The sequence below is a fragment of the Lepisma saccharinum genome, chromosome 5 (assembly GCF_977018435.1).
Source record: "Lepisma saccharinum chromosome 5, izLepSacc3.1, whole genome shotgun sequence".
Taxonomy (NCBI): Eukaryota; Metazoa; Arthropoda; class Insecta; order Zygentoma; family Lepismatidae; genus Lepisma; species Lepisma saccharinum.
Genome location: NC_139233.1, coordinates 50502093 through 50517800, shown reverse-complemented (window position 1 = coordinate 50517800; position 15708 = coordinate 50502093).

Here is a 15708-nt window from a genome sequence, read left to right as displayed (position 1 = left end):
ATTCCAAAATTTGGGGGGTAGAGTGTTAATAATTTTTATAAGATATCCAATCCCCTTAGTGTCATTCACTATAAAATTAGACAATTTGGTGCTTATCATATCCATAATTCCAACCTTTTCATTGTAAAAATTGTGGTTCCCAGCATTTTCCTCCCCAGCTATCACCAATAACCTATCTACAAGTTTCCTGACATCATCAACCCACACAAATTCTTTGGGCAGGGTGTTGTATTGTTTGATTCCACTGCCAGTCTTGATTTGAGACCATATGGGCTTGATTAAATTGTTGTATTTTGCTCCACTGCTCGACTTGACTCTTTTTTGTGTGGGATCATTGTTCTGGTATAGAGCATCTGATTTTATTAATATTTCTTTGTAATCCTCATAATCCTGATCTGTATAGCTGCCAGGTCTTTTCCTAGTCATCAGTTCCCATAATCCAGGTGTTCCGGCATATTTAACAAAAGCACCTTTTTCTCCAAGTCGAGATTCTGAATATACAATTATATCATCTCCCATAAATGTTACTCTGAAATTGCCAATTCTATGTATGATGCTGCCATCAAGCTCTGTGTCAGCATATAAGCCAAACACTTCATCTTTATTGTCTTTAGGTGTTGTTAAATATTTTTGAGCAAGAAGACCCAATTCAATAGGATCCTGACTAGCCTCAATTCTTCTAGGAGGACTAGGTGTATGAATACTGGAAAGTGGGATGAATGGATAATCTAATATGTTCCTTGCAGCTACAGGTACAAGCTCTGTGAGCAAATTTTGATTTTGCTCTGTAACAGTTTTGATATTCTTACCTAAATTATTAATAGCATCAATTACAGGCTGTTCTGTTTGTTTGTGTTTTTCATAAATTCCACGGTTCTCTGATTTCCATCCCTTAAATCTTTTTACAAGATAATCTCTTAACTTATGATCATCAATGATTGGCCTTTTCATGTTTATTTATATACGTCTCTACGTCTAGAAAATTGTTGATTTTATTTCTGTATTTGCCACTATTGGGTGTTCTTGTCATATCAATTGTGACAAACCCATAACTGTCCTGGTTCCAGCACTTGCTGCAAAACTTGGAAAAATCATTGTAGCTCAAGTCCCCACCTACATATTCATCATGTATGTGTTTGAGGTTGGTATGGTCTTGATGAAATATACATATAAAATTGCTGTTGTCTCGGATCAGCTGCTTCGGAATTTTTGAAAAAGTCTGTGCCAGGTAGAAGCAATCAATGTTTTTGTGTCGGCCCTGTGTAAAGAAGTTTCTAACCTTGTTTTGATTATCCAGTATAATGTCATCAAACACAACAACAGAATTATCGAGACATTCATCAAGTGGCTTAACATCTGGTTCAAAAGTGGCAATATCCAGTCCATCATATAGCTTCATCAGCTGCTGATATTTTAATTGTTCCAAGCTCTTAGAAAATACATACAAGTGCCTGTTTTTCCAATCTAACCAGTTGGGTGCCAATAAAAAATTATCAACTAATAGTGTAGTTTTACCACAAGCAGATGGCCCAACAATAAGACACCTAATATTATCAGGCAGCAGCACTCCATTTCTCTTATTCTGTTGTTCAGGTTCTGGCAGCCTTTTTATAACATCCCAGGTGTTCATATTATTATTTTGTTTGCATCGATCCAGCTGTTTTCCGGATGACCCAGCCATTTGACAAGTAACTTGTTGCCTTTTCTGCGGATGATTTTCTCTATGAGATATGTGTCAGGCTGTTTAGTTTTGCTGAGCTCTTGTTCATAGAACCTGCCTTTGAGAATTTCTCCTCTGTGATCCTTTATTATATATGTGTTAAGGGTCCCGGGTTTAACTTGAACCACTGTAAATAATTCAGTGCTCCAGTTTCTTGTAAAGCCTCTCTTGAATAAGTGCTTATATTTGCTTATTCTTACTTGATCCCCCACCTTGTATTTGGCCTTTCTTGTTGTTGGCTGATATCTAGGATAATAAACAGTCCTGATCAATTTTTGCTCATCAGATGAAGTTACTTCAGAGGGTTTCATGTTGATTGTGGAATGGACAGAATTGTTATATTTTTGTAGAAGTTCTGGAAGAATATTAACCCATTTATAATTACCTTGCAGTGTGAATTGTTTATACATAAGATTTTTTAGGGTTCTGTTGAATCTCTCTACAATTGAGGCCTTGAGATCACTGTAACTCGAGTAATGTTTTATTGCCTGGCTTTTAATAAATTGTTGAAACACTGAATTATAAAATTCTTTGCCATTATCTGTTTGCAAATAGCGCGGGGATCTTCCACTCTGATTGATGATTGTTCTCATGGCTTCTGTAACACATGCCCCAGTCTTGGATTTGAGTGGCACAGCCCAGGCAAATTTTGAAAATGTGTCTATTACAGTGAGTAGATACTTGTAGCCCTTGTTGATTTTGTCTAAGTTTTTCAACTGCCCACTTGCCATTTCAATCAAGTCGCTTTGCCATAAATCATCTATGCCCTTTGTGACTACTGGGAGTCTCTTATAATTATGTCGGGCTTGTCTGTGTAATTCATCAACAATAATTTGTCTAGACATAATATGTAAACAAGAATATTGCAACTATGGGGTGTTCAGCAGCTGAGACTGCAGGATTTTCTAAATATAATTTGTCCCCTATTTGTATTTTAAATTCCAGAGTGCCATCATCTTCAGTATAGGCTGTTTCTAATGTATTGGGGTCTGTAAAATCCTCTAATTCTACACTGGTGATTTTTGGTTTGTTATCAGCATTTGTTATTGATAAGGTGGGGTAGTGGTGTGCCTGTGGCTGAAGCCAATATTTGATCTTGATTGGTCTCAATGTGCCCCCAACAAAAAACTGATAATAAAATTGTGCAGGGGATAGCATATATATTTTGCCACCTGGTGTAAATGGAGAATCATATTCTTTGTTGGGGATGCTGTATAATTCAAGAATTACTGTATGTTTTGGATTCTCGATTATGCCTGTTATTTCCTTTTCTGCTGTGAGCAATCTGCTTGTTACAGATTCAAGGTGCTCATTGATGGTTCTAACAATCTCATCGTGCCCAGGCTTGATTCTTATGTCAAAAGCAAGTTTTTTGTATTGTTGCACAATTTCTTGAAGCTGGGTGGCAAAAACAGACAGAGCATTTGCTTGATTGGATTCCATGGTCCCTAGCTGTTGCTTGATATTAGCTACAATTTGTTGCAAATTTTCAACAACTGCCAATTTTGAATTTTGAGCAGTAAGATCATGGACCTGTCTTCTGATATCCTCAAACAGGGCATGCAATTCATTAATATGTTGATTGGTTGGTAGAGTGGCCACTGTCTGAGTGAGATGTTTGATCTCTGCCTGGATATTCTTGATATCTTCTGATTTCAATATGCGATTCACTGCTCTCTTAATATTTTTAAGTTCCTGTGATGTAGGAAGATTTGACACAGTATTTTGCAAAAATTCAAGTGCCAATTTCACATTGTGTAATTCAGAAGCATCGGCCACATTTTGCATAGCATTTTGGAGCAGGGCTATATCTGCCTGAGAGGGTGTGGATTGTTGTAAAATTTCAAGTTTTGTTTGGATATCATCTATCAAGTGATGAAAATGAGATAGTTCAGATTCAGTGTTGAGGTTTTCAAGCTTTGTGATTTGTTGCTGGACACTGACAAGGGTATCTACAATCCCGGGCAATCTGGATTCTAGTACATTTGCCAAATCACTTTGCACTGCTGCTATTGTACCTTCAAGATGGGTTATGGAACTTTGAATTTTTCCAAAATCTTCATATGTTTCAAGTTGCAGCTTGATGTTTGCAACACTCCGAGTTATTGCATTCAAAGCTTCAGAAGATGGCAAATTGTTCATAAAATTTTCAAGTGTCTCAATTTTTTCTTTAACCTCGGCTATGGCATTGTTCAGAGGGTCCAGATTAGGTATTTGGAGTGACTGAATCTGTTCTTTTAGAGTGGAAATCACTAGATCAAAATCTTCTTGTGATTTTATGCTTTTGACAATTGTTTGGAGCTGTGTCTGGACATTATTTATTTGCTCCTCTAATTGCTGTTTCAATTGCTCAGAGTTGTTAGCCTGGGTCTTAAATTTGGCTTGAAGAGCTGCAACAGCTTCTTCCAAACTTTGAAAATTATCCAATGTAGCCAGGTCAGTATATTTCTGAAGCAATAATTTGAGTTCAGAATCAATTTTAAGAAGAGGGTCCATGCATTGTGATTGCAAATTTGTAATTTCTAATTGAAGACTGGCATTGAGTGTGGTTTGTAAAGCTTGTAAATCACTTCTTAATTTCTTGACTCTGACATCAAGCATCAAAATCTCATCACTGTGATCTTCATGTCTTGTATGGCCAAAAATATCATTAGGCATTTTGTTTAGTAGTTATTTATTATAGAGTATCTGATTCTTAATTCTATAAAAAAAGGTATAAGCTTATCATAGGATCCAGGGACCTCAATATATAAGCAATCACCAGCAGAAACAGTATAAACAGTGCCAGAAACCATGTTTGAGTGCTTAATTCTGTAAATATTTTTCCCTACTGAAATTTTCACATCACCCTCAGGAGTTGTAATAAATTGCAATTGCCCACCTACAGGTAATTGGTAATGATTTAAATTATTGTTAAATATGTACAATATTTTGCCTGTTTTATCATCAACATCTGTAAATATGCTGTTCAGATGAATAATTAACAAGCCACTCAGTTTAGACTGCACATCAGGAGAGGGTTGTGGTGTTGGCAGGTCCATAACAGCCCGTTTTTTGAACCCAAATAAGTTCATAGGCATGTTTATTTATTTCAAATCATGCTCTGTGCTTGTGCATTGATTGCCATTTTTCAAATCACAATGCCCCCATGGTAAAGTATGTATGCCACATGATAAAATGCATCTCTTATCATCATGTGGGTCCAGAGCCACTTTTCTTACAACATTTGAAGTCAATAAGTGATCCACACTCTGAATTCTGGATTCTGATGTTTTGATTGAACTCTGGGATTTGAGGCAATTTTTATAATCTTCAAATTTAAGCTCTTTTTCCACAGTCACTCTGCCAATGCCCTTGGCCTTTTTGACAACAGCATCACATGTTTTAAAACTGTACATCTTGGCACTTAACCCAGCAAATTCCACAATAACATCACCAAGTGTCTCATCTTTTAACTTGCCGGGCACCTTTTTGTTGTGGTGGTGTTGAATTTTTGTATGTTCACTGGTATCAAAATATTGAAACAATTCAGGCTGTGACATATCTTGATAAACATCTTCTGTTTTAATATCAAGAATAAAACTATCCGTGTCCATGTACATCAATTTTACATTATCACCATAAAAAGGTTTCAGCACATCATAATACAATATTAACATATGTAATTTGGACAATTCCAATATTGCAGCCCCTACATAAATAGGTTTATCAAACTTAATCCTTGTTTTTTTCATGTTGAAAAGTGCCATATTTTCATCATAAATTCTTCTGTAATTGAAATTAGGCTTTGCAACCAATTTTTTGCTCCGGCTGGGGTCAGTAATTAATTTAACATCGGTATGTTTTCTGACATTTTCAATTGTTTTGTCATATACAGAATTAACCATCAATTTAAACAAGGTCTTATCAAATTCGCTCTTTGCAGATGTTCGAAGCTCCGTGTTTGTATCAATATATGGTTTCAACCATTCTGAGTGCCTGAATCTTAAGACTTTGCCAACTTTGGTTACTTGAACACCATGTTTCATCAGGAACTGGAGGTTCTTGTAATATATGACGTAGCCTTGTTTTGCCTCCAGTGTCATCATCAATTTCCTCTGTTTAGAGCCAGGTGAGCACTGAACCTCGGGAATTGGGGGCAGATCAGAAAATTTGTTATGCAAATCATCAGGAATTGTCAGATCAACCTCTAAGAATAGTCCACACTCACTATCATCAAAGACCTGAAGATCCTCAATATTGAAATCGACCCATTCAAGCCCTGCATATGGCAGTTTTTGCATCATGGCATGACCATAGAGGCTGTTGGCATCCACATACAGTATATAATTTGATGGCCGTGCTGGATCATAATCAGGCATATATTTGTTATTTGCTCTGGCATATCTCTGAGAACATTGCACCATGCCTCCTCTTATATTTTCCTCCATAAACAGATACATGTCTTGATCTTGGATCAGATCCAATTGCATGTTAGTGTTTAAAAACATTGCAGACCATGCTAGGCCGGGGGCACTGTAAAAATACACTGGGTCCAGTCCATAATTTTGCATAGAAGATTTTCTGAATGTCTGCATTATATCAGCTAAGAGGGTCACATCAAGTTTCAAATATGCCATGTGATAATCACCAAATGTCCGGCATTTGAAATTGTTCCACATCAATTGGGCATGGTGATAATCATCATCAGTGATTCCGGATCCTCTGATTTTGCTGTAAAACTCTTCTTGTGGAGGCAGGGAGCACTCATCAAATTTAGAAAAATCTGTGACATAGTCATAAGGATATACACCCTTTCGCCTAATTAATTTCAGATCCTGATTTGGAAACAAGGCACGTGTGATTTTGAATTGATCATCAGATAATTGAGTGGCCAGTGTAGCCAGGCTAGCAGATAAAATTCTGTAAGAATCAAGAAATCTCATGTGAATAGAAACACCATTAATTTTAATTGTTTTGCTAATAGATATATATTTCTCATCATTTTCAGCTAAAATATTTAAATTCTGCTTCTCAAACCCCTCGTATCTGATCAGATGATGGAAATCATAATTGGATGCTCCATGGCAAAATATGGGGACAAATCTTGGTGTCTGGATCTTAAGATTACAGCTATTACACAGGGCCATTAAGAATTTAGCATCTGTATGAGAATGATGTTTCACCTTGTTATTTGTATCTGAAAATTCAGAATCACATAGTGGGCATTTTTCTGCATTGTTGAAATCTTCAATCTGTTTCTCTGTTAAAGGCAACATACGTTTTGATTTTAATAAGATGTTAGATGCTATGTCACGGCACTCATTTTCTATTTTATGTGCAAATATTTTGATGGCATCTGGCCCCATGTATGAATCTTTTTTGGTAACAACACCATCCTGCACAACCACATAACAAAAACTGGAAGGTTCATGTAGCTGGTATGGTGTAATTGAGGATTCTTCAGGATCTGGGCTACAAAATGCAAGAGATTTGAGGTTTGATTCAAAATCACAGACAATATATGCTGGGTGTTCCAACAAGGCCTCAAACTTTTTGAATTTGGCATTTTCACTTGGTATTGGCATCACCATATGAACAGGTTTATGGTTCCCACAGTATTTCCGATGCTCAATTAACTTGTTTTTAGCAATTTCTGCATTCTCTTCAGGAACCCCCTTCACAGTTTTTCTACCATCAAATACACTTAAACATCTTCTGCATATTCTGAATATTCTATTATATTTGCCAAGTTGTGTTCTGAGTAAAGCTTGAAGATTATGTATCAGAGTGTAATGATATTTGCCATCCCCTTCGATTAAGAGCAGATCAATCGGGACAGCAGAATCATCGTCAAATTCACTGATTCTGAGAGGTTCTATCGGGCAATTGCCGGTGGAGCAAATAAATACATTAATAGATAATTGTTTGCCGTTCATATCCCTGGCCCTTTTTTCAAATTTATCAATATTCTGAACAGACATTGGATATTCTAAACCCTCCATTGCATCGTCAAAAAAGTGTTCATGTTGTTTATAACAACTTATTCTCTCAGGATGCCTTGAAACTAGAAACAAAGCAGCTAATATACACCACAAAAAGCATTTCTGGTCGGTATTTTCTATATTAACCACGGCTCTTCTGTTTTTAATATTATCAGGTAATGGCAGATATGTAGAACCTTGTAATGGGCTGAATTCAGAAATATTAACATATAACTTGTGAGGAGAGCCGCATAGGCTCCATCCAGACTCTTTTCCAGCAAATTCAGAGTGTTTGATATTCAATTGATCTATTAAACTGTTTATTATTGTGTCTGAATTTGCATTTGAATATACCGGTACAGTTGCTGTTATGTGGGGCTGTGTAAATTTTGTGCCGTTTGGCTTCTTATATTGAGTATACAATTTGAGGGATAGCTTATAAGAGCCATTTTGTGCATTTAGAAATGCCTGCAGATCAGAATTTATACTGTTCAAAAAATTCTCAATACCACATCTTGGCTCTGATACAAACGGGTAATCCCTAAGTTGGCCATTAAAACTGCTATGGATAGGTTCATAGCGTGGCTGCTTTGCTGCTCTGGCATTAACAGGTGCTTCGTGCTTCCTTTTCAGACCAGATGTAGATGGTTGTGGGGGCAATGTTGATGACTGTGCGGAGCAAGTATTTTTATGTGTATATGTGAAGTATTGCATGTTATATTTTCTATTGCATTTGGGGCATATTTTTGTGGGAGTTCTGTATTTGTCTGGGTTACAAATCTTTTGGTGTCTAGCCCAATTAGAGCTAAATATATTCTTATTACACTGATTGCAATATTTTTGACTTGGCATTTTTCCTATTGTTTATTATATATATTTCCTGGGATTCAATTCAAAACTTTATACTGGATCAGTTGGGTTCAGCACTGTGCTTTGTGTGTGTGTGTATGTGTGTATGTGTGTATGTGTGTTAATATTTCTCGCTTTGGTATTTATATAAAATTTCCTGGGTTTTAAATCTAATCTCTATGCTTAATCAGTTGGGTTCAGTGCAGACAAAAAAAACTGCATAGCTCTATGTCAATTAGTTCTTGAGATATTGTATTTAGGAACCACTTTGACCCCCCTGCCAAAAATTGGCTTTTATTGTATCAGTGTATATTGTTTCTATGATCAAAATTCTATGCTTAATAAAAAATATCAGTTGGGTTCAGTACAGAGAAAAAAACTGCATAGCTCTATGTCAATTAGTTCTTGAGATATTAATTATTTTGTATTTAGAATCCACTTTGGGCTCCCCCCCCCTCTTCCCCCCCTGCCAAAAATTTGACTTTTATTGTATTAGTGTATATTGTCTCTATGACCTTACTTGGGTTATTCCGCCAAATTATATGCTTCAAGTCTCCTATACTTTGGTGGAGCCTGTTCAGGTTCTATCCCCCACTTGTGGGTTCCATTGCCGATCCAGCAATGGTGAAGAACCTGCACTGTGCCCTGGCTTATATAGATTTACAGAGCCAATAGGAGCCCTGCTTACTTAAGCCAACCAGAAAACACCACATCATCACATTATCTCATAAGCATTTATTCAATTAATATTGCAGAACATGATGCAATAGAACTGGACTGGGAAGTAAATATGTATGGATGTGGGTATGGGTGGGTGTGGGTGTGTGGGTGGGGGTGTGGGTGGGTAGGGGTGGGGGTGGGTGGGGGTGGGGGTGGGTGGGTGGGGGTGGGGGTGCATCTTGACTTAATTTTAAGTGCTGTGTTCAAAATAAAAATATAATGGCTGGTAGCTATATCCAAGCCCTATTATAATTTTTGTTTCTCTATTCTGTCACTAATTTTGATCCTAGGATAATTATATTTATGGGGGTGATTCTGCATGGCTGGAGTATTTTCTCCTGTGCCTACCTCCCATTTTTTCTGCTAGGTGTACATGCAATCAACACGCAGCGCCATGCCCTGGCGCTCGCAGGAACTAATCCATCAAGGCAATTGCTGAAGGCAATAGAACAAATCAATATATTGATTCCCAGGCCGGTTGAGAACTGGGTCTTGAGAAAAAAACAACGGCCTTCAGAGGCACTGACCTAGCACAAATACCTACCCAAACATGCATATCTTGAATGGCAATGACCTTGTTATGTATTAATTTTTGTATAACAAGCTGGGGCAAATATAAGCCTGACCCTAAATAAGAGTGGATTACAACAAATATCAGATTTTATATTGTTCAATATGAATATTTAAACCAAACAGGTCTGTAAGTATGAGGAGCACTGTTAACAACACATCTGTTCTCCTCAGCCACTCTCACAATATTAGCTGATGCAATATTGCATCAGAGCTTCAATGCTCGGAAATTTCTGTAAATAGTGGCGCTAGGGAGAACATACAAAATCAATACTACTGTCTCGGGAATTGCACACACTGACAGAGAGGGGAATATGCAAGTTGAGGCTGGTATCCAATTGAACTTAAATTGGAAGTAAATATGTGTGTATATAGGTGTGTATGTGTGTGTCTTGGCTTAATTTCTGGTGTGGCCAATTTTTGACAAGTTTATGGACAACAATCTCACAGAAGTGCCTTTTGTAAGTATGAGCAAAACAATCTGAGAGGACTCTTCCTTTCTGAGCAATTAGAAGGGGTTCCACACTAGAGCATGGGCATGTTGAGCTAGGTTTAAGTGTAAACAAAACTGCTGGAGGAGAGCTCTTCCTTTCTGAGAGGGCATTTTTACAAAATTCTTGGATTAGAGGGGGTTCCACACTTGAGCAAAAAGCTCATATGGGCATGTTGAGCTAGGTTTAAGTGTAAGCAATTCTGCTTGGGGAGAGCTCTTCCTTTCTTGGGTTTATTATCCCACAAGAACTACTACTGATTGCATTTTTCGACAGTATCGTCATTGAGTTGAACGTGCAATAGAAATTTGGTCAAGTTTTCCTAGGAAAAAAAAACACTTCTTAGAACTGCAAAAAATAATTTAGTTTACTAACTGACAAATTTGCATACCCAAGAAACCTACCCCCCCGAAATGAAATGAAATCACAAATCACTGAGTGGACATCCCCCCCAAGCAAAAAGCTTAATTCGTACACTGCATCTATATTAAATACAGAACGTAAGGATACAAGTAATACTTACTAGTCTGTTGATTCCATATCAGGTGGCCAACTTCATTACATTAATTTTCAGTGACTTCGCGTTAGATCAGTCTTGGGTAACTCAAATGCTCTTGTGCAAGCTGAAGAGAGCTGTGTGCACTGCAAGCTTCGGACCTCAATGTCTCCTCAAGAATAATCGTGGTCTCCTCCTTCAAAGCGTTGCCAATATGTGCATGTTATTGGTACCTGCATGTGATTTTGTATGTAATGGAATGATGCATATGATTTGTTGATTAGGTTTATTTAAGGGCGATCGACCCTCCCAACTGCCACGCTTTTGTAACTATATATTATTATGCCTAATACTTTTGAAGACTAATACTCTGTCTTTGAGCGCCAAGTGTAAGAGGTTCGAGAACATATTCTTTTGAAAGTTTGATTAATATACACTTTAAGCTCATGATAGGCTGGTCGGAATTGGACCTACAGTTTAAATTTGGAACCAAACTACTATGCAATATGCCTGAAAAAGGGATCGAACTACCCGAGATCCCTTGAGAGAATATGTGTTTGTTCACTCTAATCCTTGTCTTATCATTCAGTTTATCATGGAAATTGCAGGAATTATGACAACAACATGCAATAATAACCATCTTTTCCAGCCATATCGCCCTATTTTTGCAATAAATAAATATTATATATATATACAACATGAAAGTCAGATTTGTTCCTGTTTACAGTACTACGAGGGTCACTATTTATATTTTGAGCCTAACAATGAAAAAACAGGAATTTGGCATTGAAAACTGATTTAGTGTTTTTCGAAGTATTCTCCTTTATGGTCAATACACTTTTGCATTCGTTCGAACCATTTGTCAAAGCAGTTTTTCCAATCTTCTTGAGACACCTCCATAATATGGTTTTTGAACGCATCGACGGTGTCTTCCGCCGACGAAAATCCTTGTCCACGCAATTTATTCTTGACATTCGGGAACAAGAAGAAGTCATTGGGTGCCAAATCAGGACTGTACGGCGGATGACCCATCAATTCGATTTTTTGACTGTTCATAAAGTCGGTTGTTAGACGAGATGTGTGACAGCTGACATTGTCTTGATGAAGAATGATCCGACGGCGTTTGTTTGTTTTCCGTATTTGACCGAAGACCTCTGGCAAACCAATTGTTGTGTACCATTCAGAGTTGACCGTTCTACGTTCCTCTAAAGGCACAGTTGCCACATGACCAGTTTTCCCGAAAAAACAGGCGACCATTTGTTTTGATGTGCTTCGAGCGCGAACAACTTTTGTTGGATTGGGTGGGTTCATCTTGAAACACCCATACAGTCGACTGCTGTTTACGTTCCGGCTCATATGCATATATCCATGATTCGTCACCTGTTACAATCTTATATACGTCTTTTGAAGCACCACGATTGTATTTATTGAGCATTTGTTTGCACCAATTGACGCGAGCGTCTTTTTGAGTTTTTGTCAAATTGTGTGGGATCCAACGAGAACATACCTTTCTCACAGCTAAATGATCATGTAATATTTTATATATGCTGGAGGAACTAATGCCTATGGTTGCCTCAATCTCACAGTATGTCACATGACGATCTTGCAGTATTAGGTTTTGCACAGCATCAATGTTTTCTTGAACAACAACTGATTTTGGACGACCTTCGCGAATCTCGTCGGTGAGCGAATGGCGGCCACGATTAAATTCGTTATACCAGCGTTTCACAGTGGCAAAGGATGGGGCTTCATCGCCAAATGTGGAAGTAAGTTGATCGATGCACTCTTGTCTTGATAATCCACGTCGAAAATCGTAAAAAATCATCGCACTAAAATGTTCACGAGTTAATTCCATTTTATTGTTGTCGCGCAATCTCCAAGGCAACATAAACAACACAAATCAAGCTATTGACAAAACATTTGAAGTACGTTATGGTCAATAATGCCAGACGAACGTGCAAACGTCGTGCAAACGTCAAATCGCGCCTAACTTCAATCAGTGTTGCCAAGGCTCAAAATATAAATAGTGACCCTCGTATATATTGTTGATATAAAACAATGCAGGTGTAGCTTAGAATTCATTCTCGGTTTGTCAGTGAGGTGAGGTACGTACGTAATATAAATTCGCACCTCCCAACTATAACTTCTGGATCCGCCACTGATTGTACTTCTCTCTTCTGCCACTTGTGGCTTACCGCGAAGATGAGGATGAGCGATGATATGATGAAATGAATTAAGGAACATACACAAATAACACCCATACCCAGGTCAGGATTCGAACCCGGGACCCCTGACGTCGTAGTGCGCTGTGATAACCACTCCGTCACGAAGTTCGGTACGCGTGGGTCTGTGAGAAATACTATAATTCATACAATTTTATCGACAATGTGACGTTTTCTGATTTAAATCGTTTTAACGTAATTTCAATCTTCGTTGAAACCTGTACATTCTTGGTTTCTTACTTTTCCCCCTCCCAGGGTGTACCCTCCGCCCCCCCTCCTCCTCTCTCTCTCTCTCTCTGTCACATGTAAATTATTGCCTCATCGTGCGCAAGGAAACATGTGAGGAAAGGAACACGGGTAAAAGGTGGAAGACAACTTGAGATGAAACCTCCAATTTTCCAGAAGTAAACTCCCCAACATTTCATCGTATTTAGCGTCCAGCATTTCAAATCGAACTACTATCTTACAAACTCCTATTTTCCTTATTCTATCCTATCCAGCCATTGAACGTGTGAAATAGAGTGCTATTCAATTCTTTTGTCTGTAATTATAACTTCATAGCAGCTTTCGTGTATGTTTTTTTTCTGTAAGTCTCTGGCAACGCTGCTTCCCTGCACAGTTCTATCCCTGGACGCGGAAGAAGATCGAAACATACATATACCATACACTTACCAGAAACTGCAAACAGGAATCACCCAAATAAAATAAATCCCTTGGGTTCCTTGGTGCCGAAATACACCTGTCAAATGCAGCTATTCTCCTCTGACAATAATTATTTAGCCCGACGAATTTCAGATTAGTCCAGAAACTTTAATTTGAAAGAACATGCTATGTAGCCTACTTCATCTGAGGAACTTACACCTTATCGCGGGGAGGGGGGCTGGGGGGGGGGTTGTATCCGCAAATACCGATGTGAGTAGAAAGGATTTGACAATGAGTCCTTGAACCAAAACCAGCTGTTCTTGAATAGGCACAGGTGACTCGTTGACTACTGTGATCAATGTGAAAGAAGGCATTATGCGGCCTCACGTGTTGCCATGTTACCCCAACGAAATGCACCTTCCATCGTCTTTTCTCTGAGAGTGCAATGTCAAGACTCAAGCATTTTTTAAATTATTTTTTTACAAATATTAAAATGTTCAATTTCTCATTCCTATATGTTGGGAAATGGACACCACTGTCACCGTCCCTGATGCGTTCTGACATTACTTGACACTCTGTACTTCATTCCTTTTTGCCCGCAATGAAAAAAAAACTTTCGAATCCCATAGAAGGGAATGTTTTTATTGGGCCTACTTCTAAGGATAAGTACAGAGAGTAATATTGATTGAATTGTTGTTTAACACTAGAAGGACGGGAGCCGTCATTTTCACGGGTGACCCTATTTTTATTGTAATTTTGACAACGTTAATTTTACTCCACAGCTTCCATGTTCTGCGACTTTTAACAAATATTAATGCTCTCCACTTGTGTAAACAGTATACTTCTATCTCACATGAGAAGGCAACTACATTGGATTACTACTATTAGTACGATCACCCGTCATTTTAACGGGTACAGTTCTTACGTAGATACATCTGTTAGCAGTAGCGTATTCTAAGTGTAAGTGAATCTTCGTTCATCTTTGTTCATTGTTGTTTGACTAACGGACGTATTTTCAAGTCCAATGTTAGTTCAGATCGGTGAACGATTGATTGATTTAGTTTATTTTACTTCGCGTTTTGTACCTCTTAGCTAATTTGCGAAGATGGTGATGAGTGATTAAATGATGAAATTGATGAATGGATATTCACAAACAACCAAGCCCGAGCGGGATTCGAACCTGGGACCCTTGGCGTCGCAGAGCGATGTGCTAACTACTCTTTTTTTATTATTATTATTTCCATTTTAAATGAAACAAATACAGTAAATCTTTACACTTCTTACAGATATGTTATTCAAGTATTACATTTAAAAAGTTGGCATAATGTGATTGTCTATAATCTAAAGACATTTGTTCATATTCTTGTTTTAGAATTAGACTAAAATCCAAGTAATTATAATTTTTTTCCACAGGAAATAAAAACATTAGGTATTGTGCTATTAACCACTGAACTGATTTTTGCTTTGTACTTGGGAACAAATGAAACTCTGGTAAGATAATGTCTTTTGCTGATACTTTGTTTGGTGTAGTACAACAAATTCTACTGAGCATTGTTCTTAATTTTGACCAAGCTGTGGCTGCTTTCTTACATTCTGTTATCTTATGGGTAATCGAATCTGGAACATGACAATTATAACAATTTGGGGAATTACTAAAACCTTATTTTTGATATCTATCTGCCGTTACAATTACTTGTTGGGTCACTTTGTACCACATAGATAATGCCTTTTTCGTTAGATGTTTCGCCGTTATATTATTCCAAATTTGCTTCCAATTACATTTTGGATTTTCTCTTTCAATTCGAACGGTTATTATACATATTTGCATTAAGTTGTTCTCTGTAAATCTGTTTGACAGAAGGACTGTCGTAAGTATGTTGCACAGTTCTATAAAATGTATGAATAGCAATCTCAGTATAAAACATTAATTCTCTGGGAATAATTTTTATATCCATTGGTGCTGTTAATGGTACATCTTTTAACAGTGTAATTATTATTTGTTGTGTGGTGGAGTCAATTCGAGAATATATCGCTG